General features: G+C 39.0%; 1 protein-coding gene across 11 annotated transcripts in view; it reads left to right on the top strand.

Moving 5' to 3' along the window:
• Positions 1-19,726, top strand: part of SEMA6D (semaphorin 6D) — a 552,663-nt gene that overhangs the window by 234,351 nt on the left and 298,586 nt on the right. The window lies entirely within an intron of this gene.

Raw genomic sequence — 19,726 nt, 5'->3', positions numbered from 1 at the left:
TTTCTGATTCAGGATTCACCTTCTGTCATAAGTCATACTTTCTTAATTGTTACTTTTTGAAATCAAGTTATGATATACACCTTGCTTAAACGTTCAACTCATTCAGTCACTTTCTTGATATTTTCAGCCTTTATGTCCTACACAATCTGTTGTAAAGACTGCTGCTCTGGCAGACATGAGGCTTTATGATTTCTGTCTCCTGTGAGAGTCTGCACCTACTGAAAGGTTGATTCTCTAAGAGAGGCTGAATTACCATGAGATGGCAGTAGAGAGCAGCCTGGTAGATAGGCCCATATTCCGTGGTTTTTGAGCCAGACTAGGGGCTGGGCCTAGTGGGAGGAGCTAGATTACAAGGTAGGCTGCTTTTGATTTTTAGTTGTCTTCCTAAAAAGAGAGCGAGGCATGGCTATGAAAGAAAATCCCAGTAGTAACATCTGAGGTTAACAAATGTGTGTCAGGAGAGTGCGAGACCATTCTGAAATATACGAAACTCAGGTGATCAGCATTCTCCCTGGCTGTGCTCTCTCTCTGTCTCTCTCTCTCTCTCTCTCTCTCTCTCTCACATACACACACACATACACACACACACACACACACCACAAAAAAAAGAGAAAGAAAGAGAGGGAAGGGGGAAGGGGAAGGAAGGAGAAAAAAAGAGAACAGAAAGAGGACAAAAATATTTTATCCTTGGAAGGCAAGGTTAAGTGAGATCAGCAAAAAGCAAGAAGGCAGCTGTGACTGATGGGGAGCCACACAGGACCCCTGAACTCTCAGGCCATATTACCTTGACTTTGCCATTTCCATTCTTGAAGGGGCTAAAGTGCCACTGGATTAGACACTAGTGTGGGCTCTAAATCCTGTGCATTTTAATAGCCGCTATTGTATAGAGAAATCAGAACAAGTTAAAGATGGATGACATTTTTAAAACGACTGCCCAGAATGTGCCATGTCTTGCTTAAGGTCACTTAATTCACTACTGGCAGTATTAGGATTAGAACCAAGTCCATATGCCCTAATTATCAATAGGCCACGCTGTCCAAATCACAAGAGGAGGAGCAATTTGATTTTTTTCTCTCAAACAGAAAAGATATTAAAAGAATCTGAGATTCAACCATTCTCCTTAATTCTTCCTTAATTTATATTTTGGCCTATGAGACGAGATTTGGGCCACAAAGTAGTGTAGGATACCATCTCCAATTGTCTAGTAAGTTAACATGGCAATCATCGCCATTAACAGAACATTGCTTAGTCATTTTATCCTTAGAGGATATCTCAGTAGTTATATATTATTCTCTTAGCTCTTATTTTTTCCTAAGTAGAAAATCTGAAATAGGAGGCCACATGGTATAGTGCACTCTGTTCCAACTTTTTTATCTTCAAGGAAAATCTCTTATGAAAACCTCACATGTAAAACAAAAAAAAAGTAGACCTGGAAGATATAAGGAGGATGCTAGAATCTTACCTGCGTCCAAACTATACTGTTGTCCCTCATCATCCAGAATGGCCCTAGAACTGTACTGGAGGAATGTGGAGGCCTCCATGTAATAGAAGGAACACAGGGCTTTGTGGCCAAAGAGAACTGGTATCAAATCTTGCCTCCATCTCTTATAATCTCTGTGGCATTAGTCTTGTGGTGTGTATACCTTGATTTCTTCTGAACTTCAGAAGAAATCAATAACATATCAAATATATCAGTAACATTGATATAAAAAGTAGAATTGAGGATTAAATGAGATACATGTATATAAGGGACAGATAGGTGAAGACTGAATCCTAAAATTGTTCAATGTGGAAAATATTGATTCAATTTTTAGAACTGGATTCTGTAGTCTAAGGTAGGAGGTAGAATCACTTTTTTTTAGGTTGAACGCACTTTTGTTTTGTCAAGGACTACTTGTCTGGTAACTTATAGTTACACAGACCCAGAGCAAATGACACCCATTTTTCTGGAGGAAGAGAGCTCCAATGCCTTGTCTAGTACCTGGCACTTGAAACTGTAAGTGTAATAAGTTAGACAGTATTCTGGTCTCAAAGGAGTCACAGGAACTTCCTGGAAAAGAGACATTCAGACTCTGCCTCTTCTCTAGGGTCAGCCTGAGGAAAAGAAAATGCTTGGCATTACTTTGGGCATCCATGGGACCTCGGACATAGATGAGAGGAAGCGGCAGACAGGCCTCCCTGGAAAGGAGTGGCGGCCTCGCCCTCACTTCACAGCTGTCAGTACCCTCTGTGCTCGGGGCCCTTTCCCTCAGCCACTGCAGAGGCAGCTTTGGTTCTGGTCCAAAACTGGGGCTGGAGAAGATTTAGGATTTTTGGAGCCAGTGGACCCTTGATAATACCAGGCCAAATCAGAGAATCAGTACCACTTGAGAGTGGGTCTGTGGCTGGGCCAGGGGAATTCTTGAGCCAAAAGACACCAAGGCCAACTTTCGAAGTGATCTATATCACCTGTCAAATCCAGTAATTATGCTCAAGTCCCCTGGCTCACATAACATACTCTGAAAGAAAGAGTGGCTAGCTGGCTTCCCATCAAGTCCTCAGGAAGTCTATATGTAAAATAGAGATTTGGTACCAGCGTTTATGCCTCCTCATAAAGTATCAACTTAAATTTTTCATGCATTAGAGAATTGGGGTTAATGCTCAAAAGAAAGCTTCTCATAAAATAAAACTAATGAAATATGGCTCTGAACAGATATCAGAGACACATCTTTCAGACTGCCTGGGGTCCTCTGGAAGGAAAAGGTTTGCTCTGATTATCAGCAAACTGTGAAAAACCATGACTACACTGCTCAAAACTCACCATTTTCTTTCTTTTTCTTTGACCCAGAAACACCTTCTTTCCCCTTGGTCTCTTAAAACATCTATTAGTGACTATATTGTGACGGTGGCTTTGTAATCTCGCAATTCTGGCTCTTACATGGGGCAAGAAAAAAAAGTTGTTGGCAAGCTCCTCGGGATCTGGAAAGGCTGTGCCTTTCCCAGCTGGCCAGGGGAGCCGGAAGCCTGGGAAGGCTGTCCACAGGCTTTCTGGCAAGGGTAAAGGAGGAAAAAAGGAGGAGGAGGCTTAATTCCTAGCTGGCTGGACCTTGGAAGGTGGCCTCTCTCCTTTGGCTCATGAAGCAGAATAGAAGGCCAAGAATTCTAGCTGAGTTCCTATCAGCTTGTCGCCTTGCTTTTGGACTCATGGAGTGAACTGAGTCGGGAAGAAGCTGAGGGTTGCCTGAGGCAGGCTTACCACTGAGCCATGAGGATGACAGACCCCCCCATGCCCCCTCACCACTGGGGTCAGAATATCTTAGCCAGAGACCTCTGTCTTTTCAATTTAGAGAAGTAGATTGAGGAGTAAGTGGCCTAATTAATTTTAGAATGTTTGTTCAATGTTTGGGGGATTTTTTCTATTATCCCATGAAATTACCATAAACATAAACTTACCTTTTATTTCTAGGCAATTCAAACTTTATTGCACAAAGGGCACATGGTATTAAGTCTTAAGAGTATATCTTTTGCGTGAAATGTTACATGACTCTAAAAGTCATCTTAAAATTTGATTCTTCTCAAAGTGTCTTGTGTGACCTCAATGAAACGTGTGCAGCATCACTCTAGTAGGTGCTCACTTATTAAAGGCATTCAGTACCTATGCAAGTTGCTACATGCAAAGAAGCACCAAGTCTTCATTATTTGTGTTTCTCCAGTGCTTCATATTAAGGCAAAAAAAAACAGTGATGCTCAGCCAGTGGTCCCTTTGTCATTCTCCCTCTTCCTTGGCCCTTTTGCAATCAGACAAGGCACGGTGACCAGTTCTAGACAATGACATGTGATTGGAGGTGATACATATGTCACTTCTAGACTGAGAGAATGAAAGCCCCCATGCAATGCTTCCTGATTGTATGGCATGGTGTTGTGGCATGATTTCACGGCAATCTAGCAGGCATGTGTTCTGGATAGTATAGCTACAGGGTGATGGAGTCTCTTTCAGCTTGGATCCATGAGTGACTGTGTGGAACAGAGTCCCTGCCAACCCCTCATTGGCTATAAAATGTGAGCAAGAAATAAACCTTTGTGACATTAAGTCACTGAGATTTAGGAGTCAATTTGTGGCTTGCATAATGGAGCCTAGCCTGACAAGTGCCAAGCAATTAGCGTGCAATTAAATTTTGCTGAAAAAAAATCAATTCATTTTTGCTCTCCTTAACCTAAAAAAATGCCTAAATTATATTCCTAATCATACCAATATATTTGAGTGCTGTTTGTGTGCCAGACATTATGCTAAGTCATTTACATTTATAATTTTATTTATGTTGTGTAATGAACCTGTAGAGTATCACCTCCATTTTTCAATGAGGAAAATAAGGCCTAAAGTAGCTAGGTGTTGTCACAGAATGTCTTGAAGGTTCTATTCAAACTGAAACTTGAAGGTTCGATTCAACAAACTCTGACTGTAGAATGCTTTGCAGCGTATCTGATTTTCATTTTTCTGTATCATATAACACTTCCCTTGTTGGCAGTTTATATGTTTGTGTAGGCAGTCTGAATGCTAGCTGGAAAGCCCCCATATGCTCAATCCTTATTCCTAAATTCAACAAGTGTTCATGTTTTAAATCATCGTAAGAGAGCTTTCAGTTCCTGATAAGGAGAGGGTTGTGTGGCAGAGTTCAGTAGAGGAATAGAGGCTGAAAGAGAGGAAAGTTGCCAGCATCCCAGTTCACAGTAAGTCAGATCTTATTAGGTAACTTAATTATTTTGTTTGAAATTAGGTCTGAAAACGTGATGTTAAATCCGTTTTATCTATAAACTGAAGAAATAATTACTCCTTTCAAAGTTTGGGATGATGTATTGGACTGAATTACCCTTGCTTCAGTTTCTTCCCTTTCTAGCCATCTAACGGTGCCTTTGTATTCTTTTATTTATTGCTTATTTATTAAACAGCCCTGGCTGAAGACTCAGAAAGAATACATGAGCCTAGACTTTCCTTGAGTTGTTTATGACAGTGCTGTTGAATGGAGGGCCTGTAGAGGCGAGTTTGGACAAAGAGTGAAAACAAAGAGAATTGTTGGGGAAACCTGTGTGTCACAGGCGAGAGACATTCATCATGGATCTTGAAGGAGAAAGGACCATGTTCCAGGCAGAGGAAGTAGGTAGGGCATTCTCAGCACAGGTAGGTAGACAGGAAAGAACTCCATATTTGAGGTGCTGACACTTCATTTATTCATTTAGCTTTACTGAGGATGCTGGGAATTAGTTGAAGCATAGATTTCATCGGAAGATTGTTAGAAAAGTGAGCTGCAAAAGTTATTTAGGATCAGGTCGGACAGGCATGTTTTTATCTTGCTGATTTAAAGATTTAAGAATCCAAAGTGATACTTGTAATCTTAAAATATAAGCTTTTAGTTGATAAAAAAAAAAAAAGATGAACCTAATTATTGTACTCATTTTATGTGTGTGAAGCATCTGAAAATTTCATGTCCATTATTTCCAGGTTTAATTAAACACAAACCAGTGGTGGAGCTTAGAAACAATTTAGAATTATCTACTATTTATTTCACTAATGGTGGAGATTAGAAATGGCTTAAAATTATGTAGTATTTCTTCCACTTATCCATGATACACTTTAAAACCTTCCTCATGCTCTGTCTCCTTCAATAGAAACCTGAAATTTCTTAGAGACAGACACTGGGAATGGGGGTGGGCAACAGAGTATAAAACAGCACTAACACACCCAAGGCATGCTGTCTGATTTAATTCAGGCCGTTGTTTGCTTCTCCCATGAACTCATGCCGTTTATTCTGACCTAAGACTCCTCTTTTTCCAACATCTAGACTTTTTTCCTGACTCTGGTTAGTTCATTTTCCTAGCACCCCCATACTTCCCTCCTTTTCTGAGAGCCCTTGGTCAGGTCATATCTTTTAATACAAATCTATCTTTCATCCAAGAATATGTCAGTGCTTGAAGACAGAAGAGACTGTAATACTTGGTAGTCATGTAAAGGGATCATATTGTATACTTATTAAAAGTCCATGGTATAGGATCAATGTGGATGGATCGGAAAACTGACGTTTTATAATGTGAAATATATTTTAATTTTTCCCAGCATGTTAATTCATTTAACCAAAATGTATTGACTAGATTCACAAACTAGATATATTTTTAAAAAAATCAGGAAAATATACCCTTTCCCTGAAATTAATTGCATAGCACTTGTTTTTGTTTTTGTTTCCTCTGACAAGATGAGTGTTTTCAAATACCACGTGAACTCGTACCGGAGTCTGCATGTAAATTATGTTATCAGTCCCGTCCTAATAACCTGGATAGAGTACGCAATGAGGAACACCTGGTGCTCATAGCCATTACCTTCTTGGGTTTGACTGGTTGGGGCCGTTCATTTTAGACACATTTAAAATGCCTTCCCATAACTATAAAGAGCTCACATGCCCAGCCCTGGCCAGCTGCCACTCAAGTGTTGCCATTAGTCTGTATCGGGGAAAGATCAAGAATGACCTCTAATAACCCAATTTTGCAACAAGAAAAAAATTCAAATCTGGTAATTAAGGATTCAAATTATCATTTTATATTTGGAAGAAAGCATATTGCTATCATTATAAATAAATTTGGTGTATTTAATGTTTTAATAAGCAAGAGAATTGTGCTGGAAGTATTTAAACAGCCGCCAGCCACAGAATTTGATTTTTTGCCAATGATTTTTTTTTCCTTTTCTTTTTGGTTAGGTGACAGTGAAAAGTATCTAACCATTCTCTCAGTACAATTCATTTTCTCAGGCTTGCAGTGTACTTCACTGGTAAAGCTGACCAAAAGACAATAACTGGATAAGTTGTTTTTTTCACACCAGATATTGTGATGTAATCTAGAAAACTGTAGCAAGGAGAATATTGGCTTAGTCTCCTCATAGTTCAGTTCTTTCTATGTAAATGCCCAATCAGTTGCTCATAAAAACTAAAATAATGACCTTCATTTTCTGTAGCTTGAAGTTACAGCAAAAGTGTTCCATCAATAAAATCTTCAATGGTTTTTCGATCCTCATAATATCACCCAGCAATTCTCTCCTTGAGTTGAGATAATAGCAGCAATTAGGCAGCTTTTATTTCTCAACCCCTTTTAACTTTTGCTGTCTTATAAACGAGCACACAGCATATATATGTAACCACTACAGAGGGAATGCTGGTCAGTGTCAGAAGCAGGAGAAAACAGTTAGCCCATTCATGAATTATCCTTTATTTTTTACTTTAGCTCCAAAGGTTAAATGTGAATGTGCTTGGTTTGCCTCTTTCTATTTTGACTGCTTCTGAAAGCCTTGGAAGAGTTCTGTAGATGGGCAAAGAAAGTAAGGTGTATGAAAATCAAACACACTTGCATTTATTAGTGGTCACTAATGGCATGTAATTAAAGTAATTACAGGAAGGCAAGCAGACAATTAACTTGTTGAAAGTGTCAACAAAGGGCAATAACAGAGTTTAAAGTTCTTGTCTGTGTGGTTCATCTTTAAGTCCCACAAACATTATAAAGAAAGGATGATGCTAACCAGAACGGTCAGGCTAATCCTGGACCTTTATGAAGCAACCCTGAAGCCTGTATGGTAAAATCAAAGAGCCAAGGGCAGGGTGTTGTGGTAGCATGGGGTAGAAGGAAGGGAGCTGGAACCAAAAACAGCCTTTGAAATGATGGTGGCTTAGGCAGAGCTTTAGCAAGGATTGACTACAGCATATGGCAAAGAGAATGATGAACACAGAAGCCTTCTTTGCCATTGTATTAGTCCATCCTCAAGCTGCTAATAAAGACATACCAAAGATTGAGTAATTTTTTTCTTTTTTTTTCCTCCCCGAGATGGAGTCTCGCCCTGTAGCCCAGGCTGGAGTGCAGTGGCACAATCTCGGCTCACTGCCATCTCTGCCTCCCAGGTTCAAGTGATTCCCCTGTCTCAGCCTCCCGAGTAGCTGCAACTACAGGTGCACACCACCATGTCTGGCTAATTTTTTTTTTTTATATATTTAGTAGAGATGGGGTTTCATCATGTTGGCCAGGATCGTCTTGATCTCCTGACCTTGTGATCCAGCTGCCTCAGGCTCCCAAAGTGCTGGTATTACAGGTGGGAACCACTGCACCTGGCTCAAGATTGGGTAATTTTATAATGAAAAAATGTTGAATGGACTCACAGTTCCACATGGTGGAGAGGCCTCACAATCATGGTGGAAGGCAAAGGAGGGGCAAAGACAGATCTTACATGGAGGCAGGAAAGAGAACGTGTGCAGAAACTACCCTTTATAAAACCATCAGATCTCATGAGATTTATTTGTTCACTATCCCAAGAACAGCATGTGAAAACCCACCCCCATGATTCAATTATCTCCAACCTGTCCCTCTAAGAACACATGGGGATCACAGGAGCTACAATTCAAGATGAGATTTGGGTTGGGACACATCCAAACCATATCAGCCATCATTCTATGTCTTCAAAGTGTAAACCACATTCTTCATCCTTGCTTGGTCTTGGTCAAAAGTTACTTCATACATGCATAACTTTTTTTCTATTACCAAGTGGTTATATGCTTCAGAGTGAAAAAAATTTCCATTTTAGAACTCTTCCATGTCTTCTGCATTGCTCAATGTGGAGCAAAGCATCAGTTGTTGGGTAGGAGTCTTCCTAATTTCCTATCCAGGGTCTCCATCCTCAACCTGTTTTTGCCAAGTTCAGTAAGAGGCAGGCCTGATGCTAAGTACTAAGAACCTTATTTCAGTTTTGACATTGATTTTTCTGAATCCTAGACCCAGTCACTGAAACATAAAAACACTGCTTGTAATACGAATAAATGTATAAGCACCAATTATCTTTTATATACTACCTACTTTATTATCTCATCAGGACAACTCAATGAGGTTGTCTTAGAAAGGGTGGAGGCAATCTTGTTTGTATTTGTCTGTGTAAAATAAATTGTAGTATTAGAGTAGTGACTTGGAAGCCAACCCTTTGGGAAGAGCTAACTGGAATATCTTTTCTTGTTAATGGAGTGATTATAATATTCTAGGACTAGGGGCCATTTGCCATCAAAGGAGTGAGGTTATAAAAAGAGATGCCACTTCCGTACCCTCTGCCCAAAGAAAACATACATCTACAGACAAATGTAAGTGGTTTACAATTTCATTAATTACATACTGCACTATTTTTAAAATTCACTATTTTCTTATTCTTTTTTGTTTTTGTTTTTTTTTGGAGACAGAATCTCACTCTGTCACCCAGACTGGACTGCAGTGATGTGATCACAGCTTACCACAGCCTTGACCTCCTGGGCTCAAGCAATACTCCCACCTCAGCCTTTGGAGTAGCTACAACCACAGCACAGCACCTAATTTTCTTTCTTTCTTTTTTTTTTTCAGAGATGGGGTCTCATTATGTTGCCCAGGCTAGTCTTGAACCCCTGTGCTCAAGCGATCAACCCACCCTGGCCTCCCAAAGTGTTGGGATTACAGGCACTAGCCACCATGCCTGGCCTCATTTTCTTATCATTCTTATTGCACTTCCTGTGTTCTTTGTTATTTCTCACCTACATGAAAGTAATAACTTTCAGAACAACTTCCCCAATTTTATCTCTTCTGTCTCCAGATTATTTTATGTACTTCTACCTAATGAGTATCTCTTAATGGGTGACTCTGATCATAATACTGTTCCACCCAGAAGCCTTCACTGGTTCTCCATGGTTGACATAACAAAGTCGAATCACCTTATCCTGATAGTCAAGATTACCCAAAAGCAAGGCCCACGTTGTCTGTTGATACTGGTTTCTCATTATTCTCCTTCAGACCCCCTACATTTCAGTTTCAGTAGTACTTTTCATGTGGCCTTTGCATTTATTAGCTTCCCTACCTATATTCCTTGACTTATGCTATCTCATATATATTTTTCACACCAAAATCCTGTCACATCAAAATCCTGTCTTTATTTCAAGATCTACCTCACATGTCACATTAATGACACACCCTTACCTAATCCACTACCCCCTACCCCCTGCTTCTGTCACTGAACCGGTAAGGTTCTTATCTGAACCATTTTAGCTTGTGTTTATTTATTCTTAGACCCATCTCATCAGTAATACTGTAACATTTTTGAGAAGACAAACATTACCTTACTTCTCTTTGTATCTTTGTGACTAAACTGTAGTAACATAAATACAATTCCTCCAACCCGGTTGTCTTTCTTCACCTGGTGAACTCCTACTTAAATATGAAGACCCAGTGGGGTTATCACCTTTTCCAGAAAACCCTTCTTAAGACTTTCAGGCTGGGTTTCATGCACCATTGTGTTTTCATTGCCCTTTGATCATACCTTCATCTTAGATCTATACCATTATAATCAAATTATATGATTATAGGGCTGCCTCCGCTATTAGGTTAAAAACATCCCCAAAGGAATTACTAGCACTAAATTGCCTGAGCCTTGAATCATGGCTGTTATATTGTAGGTGCTCAGTACATTTGAATGGCTTGCTAAGGGCTCAGATGCATGATGGCTTTCTTGATAGTGTTTGAGAGACAGTCTCCAGGAGATGAGGGCAGTTCAGATAAGATTGAGAAAGACCTTTTTGAGGTGAGCAGCCACAAACTCTTCCAGCCGTAGGGTTTTAAAACTATACTCAGCTTTGGCTGTGTCATCTTGGACTCCACAGCTGCTCCCATTTATAGCCACAGAGTAGCTGTGTACTTAAGCACATGAAGAGGTAGGTATCTTTGGTAGAGTTAAAAAGAGTTAGGATGAATTTGAGAAAGTAGAAAACTTGTTGAACTCTTAGGTGTTTTTAGACACCTGAGCTCCAGGTATGTGCAGTGGCATATTTCTCATGGTTCCTCTCAAACTGACCTTGACTGAGTGTTGCTAAGAATTCAAGACTGATGGGTAAAAGACTGTTTTAGGTCACAACCATTGCGATTTCCAGACATCTGGCCTTGAAGCCAGGCCACTGACAGGCCCATCACCTCCACTCACAAGTCCATTGAGCTCTATTACTGAGTACAACTGCAGTGCTCTGAACAGGAGGGAAAGGTTGTTCTCTCTTAGACTGTAATCAGCATGGACTATTGCCTTTTATGTGCTACACCCTGACCCTACAGCTCGGGAGGAGCATAAAAATGCATGTGATATATAATTCAGCCCTACTTATTTAAGATACAGCTCTATATTTTTATACAAAATCACATTAAAAAATCAGACTGAACATAGGATTCCAGAGGCTGGTTAGAGTGAAGCTGTGTCTCACCAGGTCTGGTTAATTACAGAAAGCTTCCTGGAAGTTATTTTCCAGAGAGATGAGAGAAGTATTTGGCCAGCGAAAGGAGGACAGCCATTTTAGGTACAGCATGCAACCTCATGTAGATAGAGTTGAATAGAGTTGAACAAGGCATGCAAGGAAAACAGGCAGATTCTTTGGCTAGAGCAAGGATTCTGAGCAGAGAAACACAAATGATTAAGTCTCTGAGGATGGGGAAGGAAGATTCAGTAACTGATCTGTCTAGAATTTAGATTAAAGATATATTTTGACATGACAACAGGGGAAACATTACAAATTATTATGTGATGGGACAGAAGCATGATTAAAATATTTTTGAGGAAGATTTTTTTTAAACTTTTATATTAAAGATATTAAAGAGGAATGACCTAAAACTTGGATGTTACGAAGGAGTGTGCTACATTCAATGTAGTGAGTTGATGATGATGACATGCCATCATTACCTGTCCCATGACACATACCCCTATTCAAATGCAGAATGCTTTCAGAATAGCACTAGAATCCTTCTTAACACAGTCCTCTGGGTACCCTTTACTGATCGATTTCAGTTGGCAAGACTCATGATACCTAAATGTTTTAGTGAAATGATACAACTGGGGCCATTATGTAACAGTCATGTACAGGATATGTATTGACATTAATAAGATAGCATTTATAGGATACCATTAATGTTAATATTAATTAGCATGAAGAGGATGGCATGGACATGGAGAAAAATAATGAATAGGAAATGAGTGAAACATAGAAACATAAGAGACTACAAAGAGTTGTTCCAAGAATGTAATAGAAAAATACGGGCGGAATTCTTGTTTTGATAAAAAACAACTGAGAAGTTATTTATTAATTCATTAGGTTTAGATTAATAGGAACATATTAACTAGATAGAAATGGCTTAGAGACAGGATGAAATATTAAGGTTGATAACTATTATTTCAACACTTACAATAAGTATATATTAAGAAATTACTCTGCACTCGGCACATGCTTGGCTGCTTGTGATATATCGGTGAACAAAGTAGATATAGATACTTGCCCTTGTTGGTGTATGAATTCTAACAATGGGAAAGACAAACAATGAACAAATGATACAACAAATAATCATTAGTTTATTAGAAATTGATAAATACAGCAAAAGGAAGAAAGTGTAGAATAGAATAAGGATGATTAGGAATTTGGGGGGCATGGAGGGAATTTGGAGTCATTCATTCATAAATCTTCACCATTTGACCTAATGTCAATATTTGCTAGGACAACCTCATACAACGTTAAAATATTTATAACTAATTTTCTCATCCCTAATCATAGAGACTCACTAGCAATAGACCCTTCAGACTGCAAAGGTATGTGCTATAGTTTTTTTTTTTAGGAGACCAGAGACTGATCAACTTGATTCACATGCTGATCTCGTCGCCTTCCAGGAAAGGACAATTCAGGTAGTGGTTGTTGAGGACAGAACATTTGGCTCCTTGGAGCCTCCATGTTTCTTTCATGGATGATTTATGAAATTTGTGGCTACTCACTTTCTTTATTCACCCAAAAGATGAAGACAGCAGCTCATCTGGTTTTGCCTACCCAGGACACCAGAGTCTTAACTGTAATAGTCAAGTATATAGTCCATTCAAATTTCTACCAGTCACAATACCAGGATGTGATTTTTAACTCAGGATGTTTTACAAATCATAGAAGGGTTTGTTGAAGGTTTAAACATACTTTCTGGAATGAGAAAACTATACGAATTTTACTATTCAGTTACCATGGGGACTATATTTACTATAGAACAACCATAAGTATCAGTCAGTGGAGTTCAATTTTCTATCTCATGCTTATCTAAGTAAGGGTTTGTTAAAATCTCTGCATTTCCATGGCCAAGGAATGTTGGCTATGCTGACTCAGACTCAACTCTTCTCCTCTCTTTTTGTTTCTGTTTCTTGGAGCTTCTTTGGTTTGCTGAAAATGCCCTGCCTTGTTTCTTTCATGCCAGATGTGGGTTTCTGATTTCAGAGCCCTTGTTGATATATTCTTGATCTTCCTATGTGCAAAATCTTGAAGTGCACTTCATGTTGAACCTTTGCAGAGATATTTGCTTATCTCACCAAACTGCAGGTTGCCTGATTTACTTCTTAGCCTCCCAAGTGTCTTGGCCCTGTAACTCTTCCCACACAGGAGGGCTCACTTCTCTCTGTTCCTTTTGGCACAATCAACATTTTCTCTGCATTTTGTAGCATTCTAAGCATACTGTGGCAGCAGGAAGTGTATTTTCAGTCTTTTTTTGGCAGTAAGAGTTATCTTCTGCCTGGCACCAAGCAGAAAACATTCCCCATTGTGCAGTACTTTTGACATTATCTCAGCAATAACAGTGTGGAGGTCCTTCCTGTGTAGCACCATTAAATATCCCTGCCTCACCAAGAGCCATTAGGGACACTTCCTGTGTAGCATTATTAAAATTCCTGCCCCAGCAGCAGCAAGGCAAGGATATCTCTGTGGTAATTAGAAACACCTTCTATGTAACATCATCAAAGTTCTTTGCACAAAGAGGATTAGCGCACGTTTCGGTTTTGATTAAACATTTTGTTCCAGAGGCCACACGGCAACTCACAATCCTATTATTTATCTTATTTCAAATATTGTTGAAGTTTTTCACAAGTATGTAAGATACTATTACCAGTTAGTCATGATTCTAATATTTTATTCCCTAATCAGAGTCACTCAAGCCGTGGAGATCCAGACAGGGAAATATTAGAATCCCATCAGGTTTAAGGCCCCAAGTAACCTCCGAATTTATAATAGCATTCAAGAAGGAAGCAGGACCTACACTATGTATATTCTGTTTTCAGTTCTGTTTCTCATTCTTTAACAATAAATAAAAATATAGTCTAAATTCTATCAATCACTCTCATGAGAATAGTCAATTCAAAGAGAGGTTTCAAATTGTACAGTTGTGGGAATGGGAGAAGAAAATGAATACCAGGTGATATTCTGTGGATAAATGCCAATTCTAGTTGACTGATTTGAAAGGTTCTTTTTCAAGGCTTTTCCATTTTATTTGTCAAGGGTTACATAAGGATGTCTACAGCACAGCACGCTGGACAAATACATCTTAAAATAATGTCATGATTTATGAATACTTGAGGATCTTTAGAGAACACTTCAAATTGGCATTTATGTGGGTGTGGCTTTTATGCTACAGAAGATGTAGATTCACCAATTTCTTAATGATATAAATGCCATATTTGTATTACTATGACTAAGTGAAATATTATCATACACACGGTCAAAATCTGAGTCATTATGACCTGCAAGGCAGGCACAAGAGAAATCAATATTTATACTTCCATATTAAACTAATTGTCACATTGAGTGAAACCAACTAATATAGTTTTGGTCACATCTATATTTCTCAGGATATTTAGATGTGTTTTATTTTTTGAGAAGTAGCTAATATTTTGGAAGACAAAATAAACACAAAATGACCACAATTAGAAAGAAACATAACTGACATCCACCCCCACTCAAAAAAATGAAGATCACGAGGAACAAGAACATAATAAAATATTTTGCAGAGAGAGCAAAATGCTCTGTTTAATGGCAATTAAATATATACCAAAGAGAGTCATACAATACATAAGCCAAAGACAGTTATGATAGGCTCAATTATATTATATACCCAGCTTTCTAGAATGATATCATAAAATTGTGTTAGCTTGACCACTGTCCAGAATTGATGACACATTGCAAGAAAAATAGCAGAAAACCCAAGAAAGCTAGTCTGTAACTCTCACAAGAGTAGTGAATAGACATACCATTGAACCACAGTGCTATGGCTGTCTATGCCATATTTCATGTAGCCAAGAGATGTGGCACCACTCTCTGCAGTGCCCCCAACTTTTTGAGCACTTTCATTAGTCACTGCTAACATGATGGAAGATAATATTATTTTTCAAAAAGAAACAGAAAGATTCAGTCCATAGAGCCAATAACATTGCTTGTTGTAAGACCACATTACTAGGCTGTGTTTATATGGACAATGAGAGGACAAGATGGCCAAAAAGTCACTTTGTAGTCAACTGAACTAGAGCAACAGGGCCAGGTAGGAGAGTATAGTTAGGGGAAATGTCTCAAGTGTCTAATAAAGCCAAAGTCTGCTAAAGTCCATAGTCATGGCCACTGGGAAAATGGGATTGTTGATATTTTGTGACCAGGCATAAGAACTCATTTTTAGTTAAGGCATTTTAAAAAGTATGCAAGGCAGAGTTGCAAACAATCTCAGGCTATGAAAAGGACAGCTGCAGTCAATGTTCCTACTAATATTTTCCATCCATGTACTGAGTGAATTTGTAATGTGCAACTCATGTCAAGAAAATAAACAGATGTGCACCACAAGCGGAACCACAATGAAAAAACTTACACAGATTTTTATTAAGATGGAACTTTTGATGTGGATTCCACTGGTAAGAGAGCACTGTAGGCAAAGGTCTTATATTTATAAAGTTGTCTCCTACTGAGGAAGATGAAGATGTTGATACTTCCCAACAGAGTGCCTTGAGCTCTTTCTAGTGGATCTGCGCCAACTCTGAAACACCCTCTCACCCATTCTCATTATGAGCCCAAGTGCAAGGTTGCCAGACAGCTGGACGTGCATTACAATGAAGAAAGCAGGCCTACCAAAGAATCACATCTGTTATCTTGGCCTCATATGCACCCTGCTGGAACCAGCTTTTCCACCTGGCCGAAGACATGGGAGAGCACAATCATATTTTAATGGATTGTTGACCTTAGAAAAGTCTATAATTGAGTGTGTACCTGTTTATAGGAGGGAAGAATTTAAACTAGGGATTTAATTGATGACACAGGTGCTAAATCTGTACTACCATTGACTATAGATGTAATGCATGCTTTAAAAAGTTCTTCATAACTTTCCCCCTATACATGCTTATCACCTTTATCAGCCCTGCCATTCCCTAAACATCCTACAGGCAAGGCATATATACTATTTAACTTTCCCAGGACACATTGTTATTTTTAAATAACTGTTTCTTGGGCAACTACTATGTAACACGCTTAGTCTCTGTTTATACAGTGGTCCTTGCTCTGACGTCTAGTAAGGAAATGCAGTATTAAATAAGCAAATATACAAATAAATATTTAAATCGGAGTGTGACTTTTTTTTTCTACAAGGAATGCACTAATACATTCTCTTTGTAAAGACAATATGCAATTACATAGTATGCAACGGAAACAGACTAGATTGGCCAAGACTCAGTTGCAAGTGACAGAAACCAAATCAAATTAAGAAAAGTGAATGTATTGGTTCATAGAAATGGGAAATCCAGGGAAGGGGCTGGCCTTAGGCATGATTAGTCAATATACAACTGGACTCAAAGATTCAGATGACTGGCCTCTTTCCCCCTCCCGTACACCTTCTCCTCTCCCAGCTATCCCTTTCCCTCTTCTCCTGTCCCTCTTATTTCCTCGTAGTACAGACAGGCAGGGATTGAGAGCATGGCTTTAGACAACTGTAGATTAGTTATACTGGTAGTAGCTCTGGAAATATGAGATACCTTTCTTCTCCCAGTGCCCACATGTAAAATCCCAGGGAAGGACACTGACTAGGACTTCTTAGATCATATGACCACTCTTACCAAATCCTGTGCAAGAGATGTGTACTGTAATTGGCATCCCCATAAGAACCTTAGAGAATGGGAGAAGAGTGATCCCCTCAAGGAAACTGCAGGAAGTGGTCATTGCTAATCAAATAGTTCTATGGATGCTTTTCCCTCCAGTCTTGCTTCTTCTAAGAAAGTCACCAGCATAAAAATGAATGTCTTTCCAAGACTTTGTCCACACATTTATAATCCATGTACATGTATATATGTATAGAAACATCTGTACATATGTATTCAGATATGTGTGTCCATATGTATGAGACTGTGCATGGATACACATAGCTATACATATATTTGTATGACTTTTTAAAAAACCTAAGTTGGATTACATTATGTGTATTGCTACTTATCTTTATTGAATAACATTATATATCAAAGACTTTTCTATGTCACTAGATATGGATCTATTTCATTCTTTTGATAACCGAATCATATGTCATAGTAAAGTTGTATGACACTCTTCCTAATTTTCTCCCTATTTATAGATATTTATGTTATCTCCAATTTTAGGTTACAGTGCTTCACTGAGCATCCTTATAGATGCTCTGTACATACATATGCAAGTATTTTCCTAGTGGTGTTATCCACACATGTTATGTAATCTGTGTTGCTTATGAGGGTTCTTTCAACATCCATATTATAAAATACGTTATTTATTTTTCTTTTTTATATGCAACTTATTCCTTCACCTGGGTTTTGGTGTGTGGTTAGAGGCAAGAACCTTTTATCTGCAGTGCCAAATGGCCAGTCAACACCATTTATCGAAGAGCTATCTTTTCCTGTCTGAATTGAGGGCCACCTGCCTCACGCACTAAATCTCTGATATACATGCACTTGTTTCTAGCTTTTCTATTCTGTCTGCTCATCTATTTGTACATTCCTGAATCAGTCATAGTGGGTTTTTTTTTTTTTTTTGTATTTTTGTTTCTGTCATCGTGTTTTTGTTACTGATTATACTGGTAGTATCTTCTTTGCACATGGTTGAAAGGGTGCAGAAACATCCAGAGGAAGCATGAACGATGCTTTCTTTCTCTCTTTACATCCCCTGCCCTTCTCCCTACTGCCAGCATTCTTGTATTCTAGTATTCTTGTGTCCTTTGTATGTGTTTCCATATGTACATGAAGCTTTATAGACATGTCTGGCTTTAGTCTTTTCATTAATGTAAGTGGAGTTCTGGTATACATGTGATTTTCAACTTGCTTTTTGTCACTTAACACTCTTGGAGATCTTTTCATATCAAAGCATACAGTTAGATCTGATTTTTGAGAAAAAAAAACTGCATGAGATCCCATAGTATGTACTATGAGATATTTATTTATTCCTCTTCTTGTGAAAAAAACACTGTTTTAATTCATGGAGCTTTATAATCTTTAAATGTATAAGGCGATAGTAGGATGATTTTTGATTTGAGAATCAGAGGAGAAAGTCTGACACTTGAAGAAGGCAGGGAGTTAGCTAGAGAAGGAGTGGGAGGAAGAGCATCCGTAGGCAGAGGAACCAATGTGCAAAGATGGTGAGTGTGAATGAGCAGGGCCTGAAGGAAATTCTCAAAGATGCCTTTGTGGCTAGATTGTAGTAAAGGAAGGGAGGGAGGCAGCGAGGTAAGGCCTGAGAAATAGACAAGGGTCAGATCCTTAGAGCCCTGTCGACTGTTTAAAGGAATGTATATTTTACCTTAAAACAGTAGAGAGTAGAGAGTAATGGAAGGCTTAAGCATGGGAGTGATATACTGTAGTGGGTTGAACTGTGGGTCCCAAAAGGATATGTCCAAATCCTAATTCCTGCTACATGGGAATATGAGTTTATTTGGAAAAAAAAGGTCTTCACAGAAGTAATCAAGTGAAGAATCTCAAGAAGAGATAATCCTGGATTACCCAGGTGGGCCCTAAATCCAATGAAAAGTGTCCTTATAAATAGAGAAAACACCCAGGGAAGAAGACCATTTAAGGACACAGGCAGAGATTGGAGTGATGCTGCCACAAGCCAAGGAACACTTGGAGCTGCCAGAAGCTCGAGGGGACAAGGACGATCCTATCTGGAGTCTTTGGAGGGAGCACCGCCCCTCCAGAAAACTCTGGCCAACATCTTAATGTAGATTTCTGGTTTCCACAACTGTTAACAGCAGTCCTAATAAACTAATATACATTCTTCCCTTTTCCTTTTTATTCACTCACTCAGATATTTGACAGATGTCTATGGAAGTACTCACTATGTGTGAAAACTATTCAAAGTCCTGGGAATAGACAGAGCAGTGACTCAAGAACACATGCAAAGTCCCTATGTGTTCGTCAGCTGTGTCCCTCCACAATGCATTTCCTCTCAGTTGAGACCCGGGGGATTGCAGTACTACAGTACCTCCTTTTCCTTTACTCCTACCAATTGCATGCCAAGTTTCATTTTACTTGCATTTTTTTTTTTTTTTTTTTTTTTTTTTTTGAGACAGAGTCTTGCTCTGTTGCCAAGGCTGGACTGCTGGACTGCAGTGGTGCAGTCTCTGCTCACCACAACCTTTGCCTCCTGAGTTCAAGCAATTTTCTGGCCTCAGCCTCCCAAGTAGCTGGGATCAGTACTCCTGGCTGATTTTTGTATTTTTAGTAGAGATGGAATTTTGCCATGTTGGCCACGCTGGTCTCAAACTCTTGATCTCAAGTGATCCTCCTGCCTTGGCCTCCCAAAGTGCTGGGATTACAAGTGTAAGCCACCATGCCTGGCTGCACAATTTTGGTTTATCACTTAGATTTGCCATATGTGAATAACATTTCTTTGTTGCAGTT

This window comes from Sapajus apella, unplaced genomic scaffold (genome assembly GCF_009761245.1).
Source record: "Sapajus apella isolate SASKATOON/1434 unplaced genomic scaffold, GSC_monkey_1.0 scaffold37, whole genome shotgun sequence".
NCBI lineage: Eukaryota > Metazoa > Chordata > Mammalia > Primates > Cebidae > Sapajus > Sapajus apella.
This window is presented reverse-complemented; position numbering and strand designations above follow the sequence as displayed.